The following is a 15,878-nucleotide window of genomic DNA, read 5'->3' as shown; positions in this document are numbered from 1 at the left end:
AAATGCAGAAAATTGTAATTTTATTATTAAACTACTGTACTATTGAAAACTGTCAAGCTTTGTCAAAACGCAAAATACGACCACTGATTGGTCGTTATATGATTGCTTTCCAAGCACGGCCGACAGAATTATAGACCTAGTAGTTTGAAATGTGCTATTTGACCTTTAAAAGAGCCTGTTGCAGCCGAACATTATTTCTAAACAGCGACAACAGCAGTCCTCCCTTAGCAGCAGCAGCAGTGCAGCGGATGCCAATGGCAGCTGATGGTGGTCATAACTGTGGCAATGGATAGCTGCAGCAGTTGCAGCGGGTATCTGCATCGATAGTAGCAGGGCTAGCTGATGCACAACACCCGGACAGCTTTTATTATCTGCATACAAATTCGGTTATCGCATAATCCAACCTTACAAATTGTCAAGCCTAATATGACAAGCAACTATATTATTGAAAATAGTCAATCCTTTAAATAAAAATATCAAATTTTAAAATAATTAAAAAATTTTAAACAATATTTTCATAAATTTAAATACCTAAGTAAAAAAATTTCAAAAATTAAAAAACTATCACAAGGAATACCTTATTCGCACTGTCAGTGAAAACGCAAAGATGTGATCAGCGTCTTATCCGACATTGAATTAAACAGCAACTTGTCCTTTACAGTATGAAAAAAATACCTAATTGAAGAGTTAATATTTTCTATTAACTTAATTGACACCTTCAAATGTTGGAACAATTATAAATTTGACTTCATCCCCATGTCTCAGAACGTACTTAATTATTTTTCCTTCAGTAATAAGCACAACACCCGGACAGCTTTTATTATCTGCATACAAATTCGGTTATCGCATAATCCAACCTTACAAATTGTCAAGCCTAATATGACAAGCAACTATATTATTGAAAATAGTCAATCCTTTAAATAAAAATATCAAATTTTAAAATAATTAAAAAATTTTAAACAATATTTTCATAAATTTAAATACCTAAGTAAAAAAAATTTCAAAAATTAAAAAACTAATTTAAATTAAATTAAAATTAAAAAAAAAACCAGATGACGAAAAAAATTTCCTTTGATTCGATTGTACATAAAATCCGATTATTAATAGTAAAAAAAATACAATCGAGTCCGACCTGTTTTAATTAGGCTTATAAGCCTTGAAATTTTGTTACGAACTGTTTTTGTATCAAATTGTGTTCTGAGCTTGGTCTCGTTGATAGTTAAATAATCAAAACTCTTGTCAAATTTATTTACTGATTATAGCTTATTATAGCAAGTTTTGTTAGATTTTCGGCAGAAAAAGATAAAAATTAGTAAGAAATTTTGTTTTTGATATGCTTTAATATTACTACAGATTTTTCTTCAATCGTGTTATTTAAAATTATTCTATGCTTTTGTATCAAAATATATTTTTATGTCTAAACAGGCTTTTCCCAAAAAGTACATATAAATATTTTTTTGGTCCGTACCAAAATCTCAAGACTTGTTTTAATCTCGATATATTTTGTTGATCAAAAACTCAGGAAGTTTTCATTCCATGCAGTCGAATAACAGTTTACGACAATGTGTAGGCTTGGTAATCCACACAGTTGGTAATGCGGTTACTAAATTTATATCACCATCCAAAATAAAAATACGGGTATATTATATTATATTGACTTAGAATCCTAAGAAATCATTAATTGATTTAAAAAACTGGTATATCACAAATGTTACAGGCGTTGTTATTTCTATCAAGTTCAGATATATTCCTGTTAGCCGTTTGCTATATAATCGTTTAATCGGGGAGCTTATCTGATTTGAATTACATCACAAATCGTTATTTATTTTTAAAATGTGTTGCAGCAATCAAAAATAAATAAATTTCAAAATGTATAAAAACTTGTATAGATCGCAGTTTTTGAGATACAATTTTTCGAAGATTACATTAAAACATATACGCCCTTTGAACCATAATGCTCGAATCAGGATGGTCTAAACTCTTGTAAAATAGTCATGTGTGTTTAGTAGAAAGCAAGTATAAAGTTGCATACAAATCAATGAGGCCTATTTATCATTTTCCTATTTTACATATACAAACGTTATTGCAAGGTGAACCAGTTTTCCAGCTATTGCCAATATTTTAATTGCATATTAAGACTGAGTTTAAATCCTGATATATAAATCAAGAACAAAACTTCAATTATTGGTTTCCTCAAGAATATCTTCTTCGATATTCAAAATTGTATTTTAAGTTTTTTGAAATTTAAATTCTCATAACTAATAACTAATCGACTCAGGCCAGAACCGCTATGATAAACTTTAAACATCGCAGGTTTCACAAATTTATCTGATATTAAATATTTTACTGCGTTTAAAGCTTTTACAAATTTTGAAACCCTCACAGATAGTACAAAGTTTACAGATTTTATTATTACTAATTTGCCCGATTTTAGCCTAGATTTATGCATTTTAACAAACTGCATACAATTTAAATATTAAGCTGATATCGAGAATTTACACTTTTGAATAATTCTTTCAATCCCATTTTTACATGTTGAGAACACTGCAATTTATTTGCAAAGGTACCATCTTACAGAGCCTTTTCCAATCAAATGCGAATCTTACAAACAGCCTTTTCTGATTCCACTCCAACTATTATGACAGCGTCTATCTAGCCATAAAACCATTTCCCGGGGAGCAAAGTTTTCCTACCGTGATAACATCATCAGTGTGGGATTTGTTGCAGAAATCTTGTTTATCTATCCCCAATGGATCTTTAACGCGGTGGTACTTTATTCATCACGCTGCTCGTTACTGAATGCACATGGAAATTGAAATGGTTAAGCGCCATCGCCGCCGTCGGTCACCGACAGTTTGCGATGTATGTTCAGCTGAGCGATAGCCCGAAGAGGTTCCACTCTCCGCTGGTGATCCGAGCTAGCGACCACCAGGCAGCCGGAGGACGACGTGCAGATGAATATGTTCGTGGAGATAATTTTATGGTTGTACAGGGACCTTAATTACGCTCTCGTGACCATTTAAGCCGCGTTGTCGAAGAACGAATTATCAATAAGCACCGGCCTCGGCATCGGCAGGGGAGGAAGAAGCTCTTCGATTTTGCCTGCTTGTGACTGAATCGGATTGGATTGGATAATAATCAACATACGCGGACTGTGGTATTTATGAGTACCCCCTGGCACTGTTGATTGAACCAGGTCGCGATGCATGCTGTAGGGTTCATGTTTGACAGTTTGGTTATGGTGCAATCAGAGAGCAGCAGTTTAGAGCCAACAACAACATGCTCGACGCTCTATCCGTTATTGCGCGAATTGATTCTGTCTGTCTATGTTGATAGCAAATCGACTCCAACTGAAATAACAAGTTAATAGGGTTTCCGGAGCAAGTTACTCTCGAGTTCATAAATTAGATACCTGTTTGCAGGCAAGAGAAGTTAAGCATTAAACTACCGCTTGAAGTGCGATGATTATTCAAGGTATCCAGGTTTAGGAGCATCGTCGATTTTTTTCTGTACTTTTTAGGATATCTTCTGCCTGAACGTATAGGCATATTGGATTATCTGAATAATTATTCATGAAGGCAATAAAAAGTAAGAGCAGGAGAGATTCTTAGTGTATAAAAATAGTAGAAAAACTGCTGGAAGCAAACTTCAGCATGAGTTCTTACAGTGTTCCTGCACCCTGATTCGATAAAATTGTCAACAATTTTTCAACGTTACCTGCGATAGCGAGAAATCGAACGGCTGTCAGTGTGGCGCTTCGGTATCCGAAACGGATTACCCGACGGGTGAATACCAACGCTGTGTTACTCGCCCGTCAACATGTCCGGCCGTCCGGTTTCGATTGACGATTCAAACCGTCAGTCAGCCGAGGAGAAGGTCCGCATGATACAATTAATAGTCCTACCGTTGATCGCCGCAAGTCGCTGGGTGTGAAAAGTCTTGCTGTCTCTTTGGTTTCGCACGGCCATAAATCAGCGATCGGTTTGCGGATGTCGTTTTACTCACATACAGCTGTAATATGTGTCAAAGCTGCGCAGTTTGCTTTAAATTATGTTTCTAGTCTCGTAATTTTGTACTGCTTAAATGGTTGAACTTACTGTGATTCGCCATTTGTATGTTTTCTTTACGATCTTTATTTCGTACAATATCTTACTTGTGCTATTCAAATTTCTCCGAAATCGTACCCACCAATCACGACAGTTTCGACAACAGGTAATTCATCATCGAAATAAGATCGTCCAAAAGAGGGCACCACCTTTACCTCACGCGCGTCCTGATGGCTCGGGGCTATGAGCTATTAGTATCGCGCCATCGTTGGAACGAGCAGCGCGTTCTGCTCGTAATGACTAGGATAATCACACATTTCCGCCCACCCACGTTGGTATATCCATTAGCTCCGAAAGCTGGGATCCAACTATGTCATCAGTCGGCCGCCTGCAAACAACCAGTCTGTTCACTGGCTGATTTTTTGTGTGTTGTCCACCCCTTAACAACTGGCAGTGCGGTGCGGATGTTAATGGTAAAGTTAGATCTCGGATCACCCGAGTTCACAAAACCGCAATAGCAACAAAGTCTACTACGAACGTTATGAATAATAGCAAAGTATCGACAGCTGCGTATGATGCGATACTTACGGTCGACTGTTTCCGCTGATGTACGCCCCCACATATCGTAATAGGGTGGGGCCTATTTGATAAATCACCTGTTGCAGCACGACTGAAATTGTGAATAATATCAGAGCAACAAGATCTCGTATTGTTGAATGGTGTTCAGCGATCATTAATGTCAACGGGAAACCGATCTGCGATTGTTTTCGATATTAGAGGTATTGACATAAGCATATTTCTACTCAGAACTTTTGGCTTGAAAAAGTGATTGAAACTAGTGATTCTAGTGTTTTTAAGAAATTTGGGTGCAACTTGTCACGATGGGATCAATTTTTTGTGTTTTAAAATTGCCCGTTTTCCATAATAATAACTATTACTTTGCATTGTCATTTGACACGTAACAACTTCGATGCCTGGAACCGATGGGAGGTAAATACAATAGATGAAATAGCTTTTCTAAATCTCCTGAAGCACTCCTTCGTAAGGGGTATCTCGATCAAGGCGAATAATATTCAAATAATAGAAGTTAGGGTCAACAGTTAAAGTGTGCCAAGTTTTACAGAGGGAAATTTATTATTATTCGTATTTATTAATCATAACTTTAAGTGAATCAATTTTGGGAATGATACTGCTACAATTCCACTATAGAGCAGAGATAGAATACTTCACATCAGCGGTGAATTACCCATCGAAGGATACGAACGCTGAATGGAGGGGCCATTTAGCTGTCAACTGCTGCAAAACCGTTTTTACTGTTAATAGAAATGCCATCAGAAGACTTTAAACGGGATTAGTTGTGTTGAAATTTTCTTGATTTTGGCTGAATTCTGAACGAAAAAGAAGGAAAATTTGAGCAATTTGATGTTCCTGGAAGTGCTTGAATCTTGAACTTTGCCAGAGCAGTTTGCTTCAGTTTTTCAACAGTACTTTTGAAGCATTTCAGATGAGGATCTCCTTTGACCTTTCCTAGGAAGCTTAGGAGAAGATAAGCTTTTTCTCTTTCTAAAATTCCCGGATTCTGCTGAAATGCATCGTCAGAGTCTGGCTCATCGGGCGACTAAACTTAGAAATGGTTCGGGGAGACTAGTTTGGTGGCCTCTTTTGGCATTCCTGCGAAAGTGAACCTTGAGCGCTTTTTCAGAGATCGCTTTATCTTGTGACGGCGCTGTATGTACGCGCCCACAATAGGAGCACTTTTCAACACCTTTAGCACAGGCATCATCCGCATGTTGCTCTCCTCATTTGTCACAATGTAAGTATCTGTCGACAAGCCCATAGCTCGGTAGAGCAACCCCGGCGAATGTCAAGCGAGTCTGAGTGAGTGTAAGTTTCTACACCCTTGTCGAGCGATACTGAGTGTTATTTGCTTGCAATCCAGTATCTTTACCGGCTGAAGGCTGGAATCCTTAAAACGGCCGGTTCCAGCCGTCATTAGATCCTCGACGGTCAGACTCGAGTCAGTAACCACTCCGTCGATCTCCACTGTGCGAGCTGGAATGTACCCGTGGTACTCCATCTTGAAAAGACCACAAACAGCAATCTCGTTTACTTCCATGAGGCTTGACATTAAAACACCCAGTTTATTGGGACGAACTTTAATGATTTCGATCACGGCTGAAAACCGTGCAAAATCCCTGCAAATCTGCATTGTATTCAATACCTTTGCTTTGTGCCGAAAGAAGACAACCCAGTGGCCCGGATATCCTTCCGGAAATAGCTTTGCTGGGCATATAATTGTCTTGCTAGGCTGTCAGCATGCTCATTTTCCTCGATTCCGCAGTGACCTGGTACCCAAAGTAGCGTAACTTTGTTAAGACGGGAAAGAACACGCAGGGAGCACACATTTGACAGACTTAAATGCCAGTAGTGCAGCCTGATTGTCTGAAAAGATTCCAATTTTTGCGCTTTAGGCATATCGTAGCACGGATGTATATTGCATATAAACTACCCGCCATAAGTTTGGAATCGCTTCACTGAGTATTGCAACACCTAGTTTAAATATTGCAACACCCAGTTTGAATATTGCAACAACCCCGAAAAGTTAAGCATCACCTGGAATAAGCGGATATTTCGTGTTTTTGAAACCTAGAAAGTTGTGGTTTTCAGCAAACTTGTTCAGAAAGTCAAAGGCTACTGTATGGTAGCCAATTCAGTGTGAAATCACCGCTATGTGGCGCTAGTGGGCACACAATTTGTCGTATTTTGAACCTAACTGATCTCACTATTACGACCTACTAGAAAGTTGCGGTGTTTAGCAAACTTGTTCAGAAGGCTTAAAGCTTCTACATGATATACAATTCAGTACTGAATTACCCCGCTGTCAACGCTAGTGTGCATGCAGTTCCTCGTATTTTGACTTCAACTAATCGCGCGATTATTACTAGCCAGAATTTTCCAACTGATTAAGTGAAAAAAATGTCTTTAAGAATATGTATCATGCACGCTAACCAGAAAAGTACATCAATATTTGTCAAGTAGGTTTATTGCGCGTTGCAGCTAAAGTCCGAACTATACTGTCTGCCAATTACAAGCCCTTGACCTTCTGAGCAACTTTGCTGAAAATCGCAACTTTCTGAATGGTGAGATTATTGAGCTAAGTTCTGTTCAAAACATTCAAAACACCATGCACACTAGCGCTGCGTTGTGGTTGAATTTCGAACTATATTCTCCTCCAATCACAAGCCCTTGACTTCCTGAGCAACTTTGCTGAAGACCACAACTCTCTAGGTTTCCGGAATCAAGAGAGAGAGAGAGAGAGAGAGTTATATAAATCTGCCCATTTTAGGTGATGCTGAACTTTTCGGGCTGTTGCAATATTTAAACTGGGTGTTGCAATACTCAATAAAGCGATATCAAACTTATGACGGGTATTGTACTTCTGCTTGAAAGACGGGTCTAAATAGATAGTGACCTTTATAGCTGGTCAGTAGATCCTTAATCCAGTCTGGGATCGATTTTTGACCTTTCCGTGTCGAAATGGATGGTGCCCGATGTAAGGCTCGACCCTCTATTGTTCCACGTTGAGCTATCTTTGTCAATTACTTCGTAAGGAACGTCCATGTTGAGCTTCGCTTCCATCCAGTCAGTGACTGTTGATACTAAAGGTGTTGGCTTGGCCGAGCAAAGGTGATGAAAGAGCAGAACGCTAATTGTGGTTTTAGCCCAGATAGCTGAAGTTAATATCTTGATAGCGTAGTCCAGTTGAGCAGTCATGTTCAAGGTCTTATCCAGAATAATTCCAAGATATTTGGTTTCATAGTTGAAACTCAGTCTTTTATTTTTTTTTGAGAAACTTTGTTGATGATCATTTTTTAATATAATTGTCGTAATTATTTATAATTTAATTTAATAATTTATAATTTAATTTGATAATAAACACAGGAAGAGGAAGTCACATTGAATATAATCTGGATTGTTCATAGTAATACATATTCGGTATTCTACCTTACCAGGGCTGCGATACCTAGTCAAGCGATGGGGCTGCCGTCCTAGATATAAATGACGCGCTCTGGTTCAGACGCTGTTGTACGGTGCTCCTAACACGTGAATTTAGCTGCGTACGACTCCCTTCCCAGTCAGTATACGACCGAAATTTCCATTGGAGGTTGGTTAGCCGATCTACGCTCAAGTTACTTGTCTCTTAGTCGGCACCACGTGGAGGCAGAGCCGTAGCTACTCCGTTTTGCGTGGTGGGGTTCAGAAAATTTCACTGGCGTTTTTTTTTGTTTGTCGGCGGTTACCAGTGAGCCCAGGTAGCTATTAACTTGAAATTGAGGTGGTAGGCTAGCATTAGTTAGTGACCAGTCCAATCTCTTTTGCTTCGGCCTTCAGTTCGATATACGTATACGCCATCTTCTCAAACAAAAGTCCGAGCCACAATCATGTCGATATCGTCGGCGTCTTGAACAAACTTCTGGAGTATCGTGTCACTCGTTTAATCCCCGCTCTTCTAATCACACCTTATAGAGCATTATTAAACAGCAGGCACGAGAAACTATCACCTTATCGTAAACTTCGCCGAGTTTCGTTCCTCAGATACTCGTGCGTAGCACACAAATCGTCGCTTTAACCAATCGCGTTAGTTTGTTCTGAAATCCGTAGTTGAGCATAATTTGCCATATCTGGTCTCAATCGATTGTGTCATATGCCGATTTGAAATCTATTAGATGATGTGTGGGCACGTTATATTTGCGGCATTTCTGCATAACCTGCCGAACTGCGAACATCTGATCCGGGTGGTGCGGGCATCCATGAATCCCGCCTGGTAGTGACCCACGAACTGCTTTGCAAATAGTGATAGTCAACTCAACGGTAGAGTATTTGAGAGAGAACCTTGTAGGCTGCGTTGAGTAGAGTTGCACCACTTTAGCTTGTCACCCTTTTCGTAGATGGAACACACAGTACCTTACATCCACTCATCCGGTACTCGTTCTTCCTCCAAACTTTTGCTGAAATTCAGTAAACTTAACTAAATAACTTAACATAACTACTGAATTTATAGCAATGTTCAAAACATTACCGAACATTCAGTAATATCAGCTGTCGAATATTTTGACAGCACTTTGCTGATAAGTTTCAGCAAACGTCCGTCAGATTACTGATACGTCAATTCAGTTCAATCTTCGTATGGATTTTAAAGCACGTAGGAAGTAGATTTTTTTTATTATTCTCGCTTATTTTCCGTCGGTCTAGTTCCGCCACTGTTGTGGCCAATCACCGACGCCCAGGGAGGCGACTACACACCCAGGACCCTAACTCACGACCCGTTTATTAACGGACCGGTGCCAACGGCTTTACTTCCTCATGCGATGGAAGGCGTGATCCCAGAGATTTTTCGCCTCAGAAAATCTTCCGGTGTCGGCGAGGATTGAATCTAGACCAGTTTGGGTTGGTTGTGAGTGGATCACGCCACCTCACAACCATCGACACCTATGTCGGCGGTGGGATTCGAACCCAGGCGTCGAGCGTGGTTGGCGGAGACGTTACCAACCACACTAGGCCCCCGCTCATGAAGTAGATTTTTTGTTTATTATTTATTTAGCTTTTACCCTCAGGTCACAAAGATAAGATTGATCCTCGAGTAATGTGTCACCGAAGTCCGATTCGTTCATCCGAAGACATTCCCTCCACGAAACTAAAAATTAAAAACAAGAATTATTATTTCTCCGCTCACCAAGCACTTCCTCCACGTCTCAAAATTCGGCGTTCAGGCTCTACAAGCTTCAGAACCATTTTTTGAATAAATTTCAACCCAACAGCACAATTTCTTACGAGCCAACTAATAATTGACAACAAGCACCACTTTTTTATTTCGACAGTATATTGCCATATATTCAGCAATCGAATAAATGATTGCTGAATGTTCGGGAATTTGGTGTGTAGTTTAGTAGAATGTCGTAATCCTTGGTTAAAATTACTTTTTGAGAAAATTCTGACTAAAAAAAAACAAGTCAATGTTCTATAATCGGTTTCAGTGATTCATGTCGTTAGGATGATTATAAAAACATGTTTTGTATTTGAGTGGAATAAGGAACAGCTAATAATAATTTGTACTTTGTATTGGGACACAGCGTTCTAAAATCAACGGAAATCGTTTGCGGAGCCAACAATTTTTGTAGTAAGAAGCCCTCACATTCATTCTAGCTTTATAAGGACACGAAGGAGTCACAAATAGATTAATTTGTAATTCTATCCAGCTGGAGCTGGTGGTGTGGCGGATATGGGTGCAGCCCGCAGTCAACTGTCAGGCCACTTAGCGGCCAGTGCCAGCGAAGTAAGTTCAGCTCGAATTCCACTTCCATTATTGGTCATGGCACTTTCGTGTGCACTGACAGAATCTGACCTAAATTTGCTGCATTTAACTATAACCATAAACACGTCTATGATTGAACCACCATCGGTGGGCATGTGAAAAGCACTAGGCGCCATCCGAAGCCTCCACTAGCGAAGTCTGTTCGCTTCTTTCGTGATTACCTACTGCTAGCATAGGAGTTTTTCATGCCGACTCATAAATGTGAATCAACCTTATAAACAATGTTTTCCGCGCCGGACGATTGCAGTGTGTTGAAGGCTCTGTAGATTGCAGAAGGTACGTACCTTTTCAAAGCAAGAGCCACTGCTGTGGAATTGGATTGTATGACTTTCCACGGCGGGTAATCAAATTGTTTGAGAGCTTTTGTATATGCATAATTTATGATTTAATGCTTCGAAAAAAGCATCGCGGTGGTACCATCGTTTACACTATTGTGGTTGTTGGTGGGCTGCAGAAATTGTTCGGTGGTTTTGCTACTGGTTAGTGCGAACCGCTCTACTGGGTTTTCCTGGTGTGAGGAGGCCACGATCGCGACGACGACGGCTAATGCGACTGCATTCGAATGTTCACCATAAGGCTCCTTACTCATGATCCTCGGGTAAAAGATGGTCGTGATTTGCCTATTACAATGGTGGTGCTTTTGAATCAACCGCGCTAGCGATGGTGGCAATGCACTGGTGGAATAATGGCAGGTTTTACATCGAATTTTATTGATTATATGATCGTGGTTTTCATTTCGATATTCAGGAATCCGGAACACCCAAAGGGTTTACTGGGCCAACCGATTCGGTTAAGTCTTCCTCTTTAGTAAAATTAAAACTTGTATTTTTTTCAGTGCAGTTTTTCTCATTTTGATGATAGATATGATTCCCACTGTCCAGGTAGAACCCCTTACTTCGGACCCACCGTACGGCTCAGCAATCACATATGGAAGCTAAACCTTCATCGTTTTGCATCTCGAGCCACCACTAAACTGCATCCGCAGCTGTACAAGGTAATCTCGCGTGAACATTCATTAAACACGATTCGAATTAAATGTGCGCTCTGTTTAAAAGCTTTTAATTTAAAAAGATTTGCTGCAAAATTGTACCTCAAACAGTTTTGATTGTTTGACTGCCACTTTTGGCGGCATGTGGCAGCTTGATGACGATGGCCCCGGGTATTTCCCATCGTTGGCTGCTACCGATGCCGCGGTGCAGCGAATGGGCCCATCGACTGGCTAGCATCTATGCGGCGAGCTGTAGAGGATTGCAATATGGTAGAACCATCCGACGAGACGCTGCTCCCTGGTGAAGGGTAGCGCCATCCTGTCGACGTTTGTTTGGATTGAGTTATTGTATGTCTGAATGGGCGAACCGGCTAATGCGGTGAGTACCGATTTGATGTGGCGCTAAATAAATAAAATTGACTGCATCAAGATGGGGCTGACGGGGTGGCACATAACTTGTGATGCGATTCGATTATGAAGCTCTTTAATTCAAATGTTATTGGGCTTTTAGCACTCAGTCTACGCCAAATTGTTCAATTTCTTTTTCGTGAATAAAACCGTGAGCCGTAGCTGGTTTTTGGAGTTCAATCCAGAGACAGAAGAAAAAGAAACGTTTTTGATGAAAGAGATGAAGAAAACTAAGCTGAGGCAGATCAAATTACATGTACGAGGCATTGAAAGACAATGCTCCAGTACTAGCACAGCTTTTACAAGGAATTAAATTCTAATATTAATTAGAAAGTCCTTATCAAAAGTTTATTTGGACAGACGAAAAATTGAATTTTGAATTAATAATAAATGCAATAAATATATGAAATATAACGGAATAAAGCTTCAGCAGTCCGAACAATAATTTATCTTTGGCACCTAGACGCGGCAACAACACTTTTAATACAAAATTATAACACCTCAAGGCTTTTAATATTCAATCTGTGTAAAATCATTCAATTTATTTTAATGGTTTTTGAACTATCGAATGCTCTAACAGAAAATGTTTCTTGCTGATGGAAAAAAAACTTACTTATCGATTGTGTGCTACCAATGTTCGTGTCTCTTCACAGCTGGCAACGCAGATTAGCCCGGTAATCCGGTAAAATATATCAATTTAAAAGTGCCATAAATTCTGATTGTAGCACACAATTAGGCAAAGTACGTGTAGAGTAGCCACGGCAATCGGTATCAATTCACATCTTACGAGCAAAGTAGACTTTAGGTTTGACGTACCGGTTCGTCCCGGTGCGGTAACCAGGCTTAGGGGACTTCGGACGGAACTCGATTTAATTTCTCTCGATTCAGCGTAAGCCGCTTTCAACGGACTAAAAATCACCCATAAACCCCCGTACTCCGCTAACTATTTACATGAAGACTTGAAGCGCATTAGCCGATGACGGGCAGAGAGTCGCGAGATTTCAACGATTATATTAAGCTAACCAGCTGCTGACCATCGGCTAGACTCCGCTCGGCCATTCAGAGGCCGCAGATTTGCACACTCAGATTAAATAGAGCTGCTATTAAACGTAACGAAATCCGCGCAAATGGATTCCAACGCCGATATGTTTGCCGGTAATGGGCTGCCATATTTTCCGCTGTTTATGACCAGCATAATTTCCAACGTGACATTATTTGACACAGCTAGTAAATTGTAGCATGATGAAAATTGAATTTCTTACCCCCGCGAATAGTGGCTTTCTTGGCTCGGTATCTATCGATCCTATCTGGGAGTTTGCAGTTGACCCGTATAAATCTAATACTCCTCAATAACTTATTAATCATAATTAATGCTATTCTTAGCGGAACGTCACGATCTGACAACTTTATATCACGATTGTCGCCGGCTGGAACGATATTGCTCTGGCCGGCAACGTGCAGTACGTGAATCCGCGGTTACACCGACACGTAAGAGGAGCGACCAACTCGCTTTTATTTCATGAGACCACCGCTGTTTGAATGGAAGAACGAAATAAGATTTTATTCTTATTTTGGCCACCATCGCGCTCGTTTGCTCTCTATGAGAACAGCAGCGTATGCATAAAAATAACATTAAAATAGAAACGATTATATATTTATAGTGATAATTGTCAACCTTGTTCATAATATACAGTATTTAGATTAAATGACATCGTCATAAAAAATTAAATCACTTTTTTCTAGCAAAAACATTAAAACAGAGTTCTTATTCTATTACTACCTATTTAATAAATTGCTTAGTCGGAAACAAGCTTTTTGATTAGGGTTTGCAAAGCATTCCAATCATGTTAGTATTTTGATTATTATGGACTACCCAAGTAGCCAGCTACGTGATTCATTGTGAAACTCACTAGCTCAGATATGAAGTATCAACTACAGTGCGAGAAAGAATTATACCGTACAAAACTATCATGTATTATTACAATAATGCACAAGGTTATTTCTATCAACATTTTATAGTGTTCGGTACAGTAGTGCATTGCTCGAATAACAAACAATAGCAATGTTTGTTTACATGTTTGTACTTGGTGAATTTTAAGGTGGACTGAAACAATTTTAATTTGTAGAAGGAAATAAACATGTGCCTTATTCATCTTTAACCCATACAAAGTATAAAAGTAAGTATGTTTGCATGGTATATAATGATAGCCGTCTTTAAAATTAATCTTTCTCATCTATGGGAGATAGTTTTCATAAATTTCTGTATCGCTGTTCGTTTTATTTGCTGAAAATGTCGAGAGGAAAATCATTATCTTTGGAAGGGCGAGCGAAAATCACGGCTTTCAGAGAATGTGGACTAAATATTCGCAAAATAGCCCAGAAATTGAACTGTGATAAAGGTACCATAGTAAATTTTCTCAAGGATCCCGAAAACTATGGTGTCAACAAACGATCCGGGCGTCCATTTACTTCGAATCTACGAAATAAAAGACAAATATCTCGCCTGGCTGTTGATAAAAACTTGAGTACAGGCCAGATTAAGGCTCCAATGTCTCTTTCAGTGTCTAAGAGAGAAAAACTACAGATTTTTAAAGAAAATACTCACATTCAATACCAGCAACGTTTGAAAACACCGAAGCTTCTACCCCGACACAGAACTACGAGATTTGAGTTTGCGGAACGGGATATGTTGTGGGAGGATGAGTGGAAATCCGTCATCTTCTCCGATGAGAAGAAGTTTAACCTGGATGGTCCTGATGGTTGCCAAATGTATTGGAGGGATATTCGCTGAGAACACGAAACTCGTCATTCCAGAAATTTTCAGGGAGGTTCAGTTTGGGTGTGGGCCGCATTCGGGCATTTCGGAAAGACACCAATTTGTTTTATTTCTCATGAAATAAATTCAAAGAAGCATGTTGATCTGCTAGGCAACGTTTTGATCAATTTTGGTGATAGTTTGTGGCGTGAAAATTGGATTTTCCAGTAGTACAACGCGGCGACCCTATGTTCAAAACTTACATCATCTCTAACATCACGAAACATTACTGTTTTAAAATGGCCTGCTATAAGCCACGATTTAAACCCGATCGAGAATCTTTGGGGGATCTTGTCACAGTTAGCTTATGCACATGGACGTCAGTATGAATCACTTGGACAATTGAAAACTGCCATTCAAGAAGAATGGGTAATATCGATATTGATTCTCTTCAATCATTGATTCTTTCTATGCCCCGACGTTTAGCAGATGTTGTTAAAGTCAGAGGTGGACGTACAAAATATTAACGCTTGTTTCACGAACGAGTAGTAGAGGAAACGCAGTCAAATTGAATTGTACGGTTTATTTATTTCGTATGGATTGATTACGTAAAGCTCATATTAAATAACATAATGAAATTGGAATGAAATAAATAACTTTCTGTGCTTGTATTTTAGTGTGGAGAACCGTTTTCATATTATGTTTTGTATGGTTTTACTCCAAAATTAAAAATATTTAAAATTTTCGCATGTACGGTATATTTATTTCGCGGACTGTATGAAATGTGCGGTTGTGCTCGTGCTCAAAAACCAAAATAAAAAAGTTTTTGCTTAAATTCAATAATAACGTTACAAACTGTTTTAAAGCTGAAAAAAATTACTTTATTTCCTACTAGTTTTGATGCTTTTATAGTAAATATATTCTTTTGACATAGGATTACGTCTAACGGCAACAACTTAGGGGTAAAAAACCGAAAACGTCGACAGCGCCACGAAATTGTCCACTTTCAAATGCTTCAAACTCAGTCAGTTTCCAATGACGATAAATTGAACAAACTTGCCCTGGCACTTTCAAGTGCCTCAAAACTATTAAATTGAAGTAGTTATTATTTTTCTGCCATTTGACATTAAAATCTTTATAGTTACTACCTTTGTTAGGAAATTTCAATTTGGGCTGCAAAGGCACTCATAACTCTGGTTTTTGTAAATTTAGGAACGGAATTTCATGAGATTAAACTTAACAGTGTTTGGTATCGTTTATAATAAAAAATGTAACATTTCTAGTTATGTCAGTGTTGCACGAAACAGG

The sequence above is a fragment of the Wyeomyia smithii genome, chromosome 3 (assembly GCF_029784165.1).
Source record: "Wyeomyia smithii strain HCP4-BCI-WySm-NY-G18 chromosome 3, ASM2978416v1, whole genome shotgun sequence".
Taxonomy (NCBI): Eukaryota; Metazoa; Arthropoda; class Insecta; order Diptera; family Culicidae; genus Wyeomyia; species Wyeomyia smithii.
The sequence above is the reverse complement of the archived record's forward strand: the minus strand, read 5'-3'. Positions refer to the sequence as shown.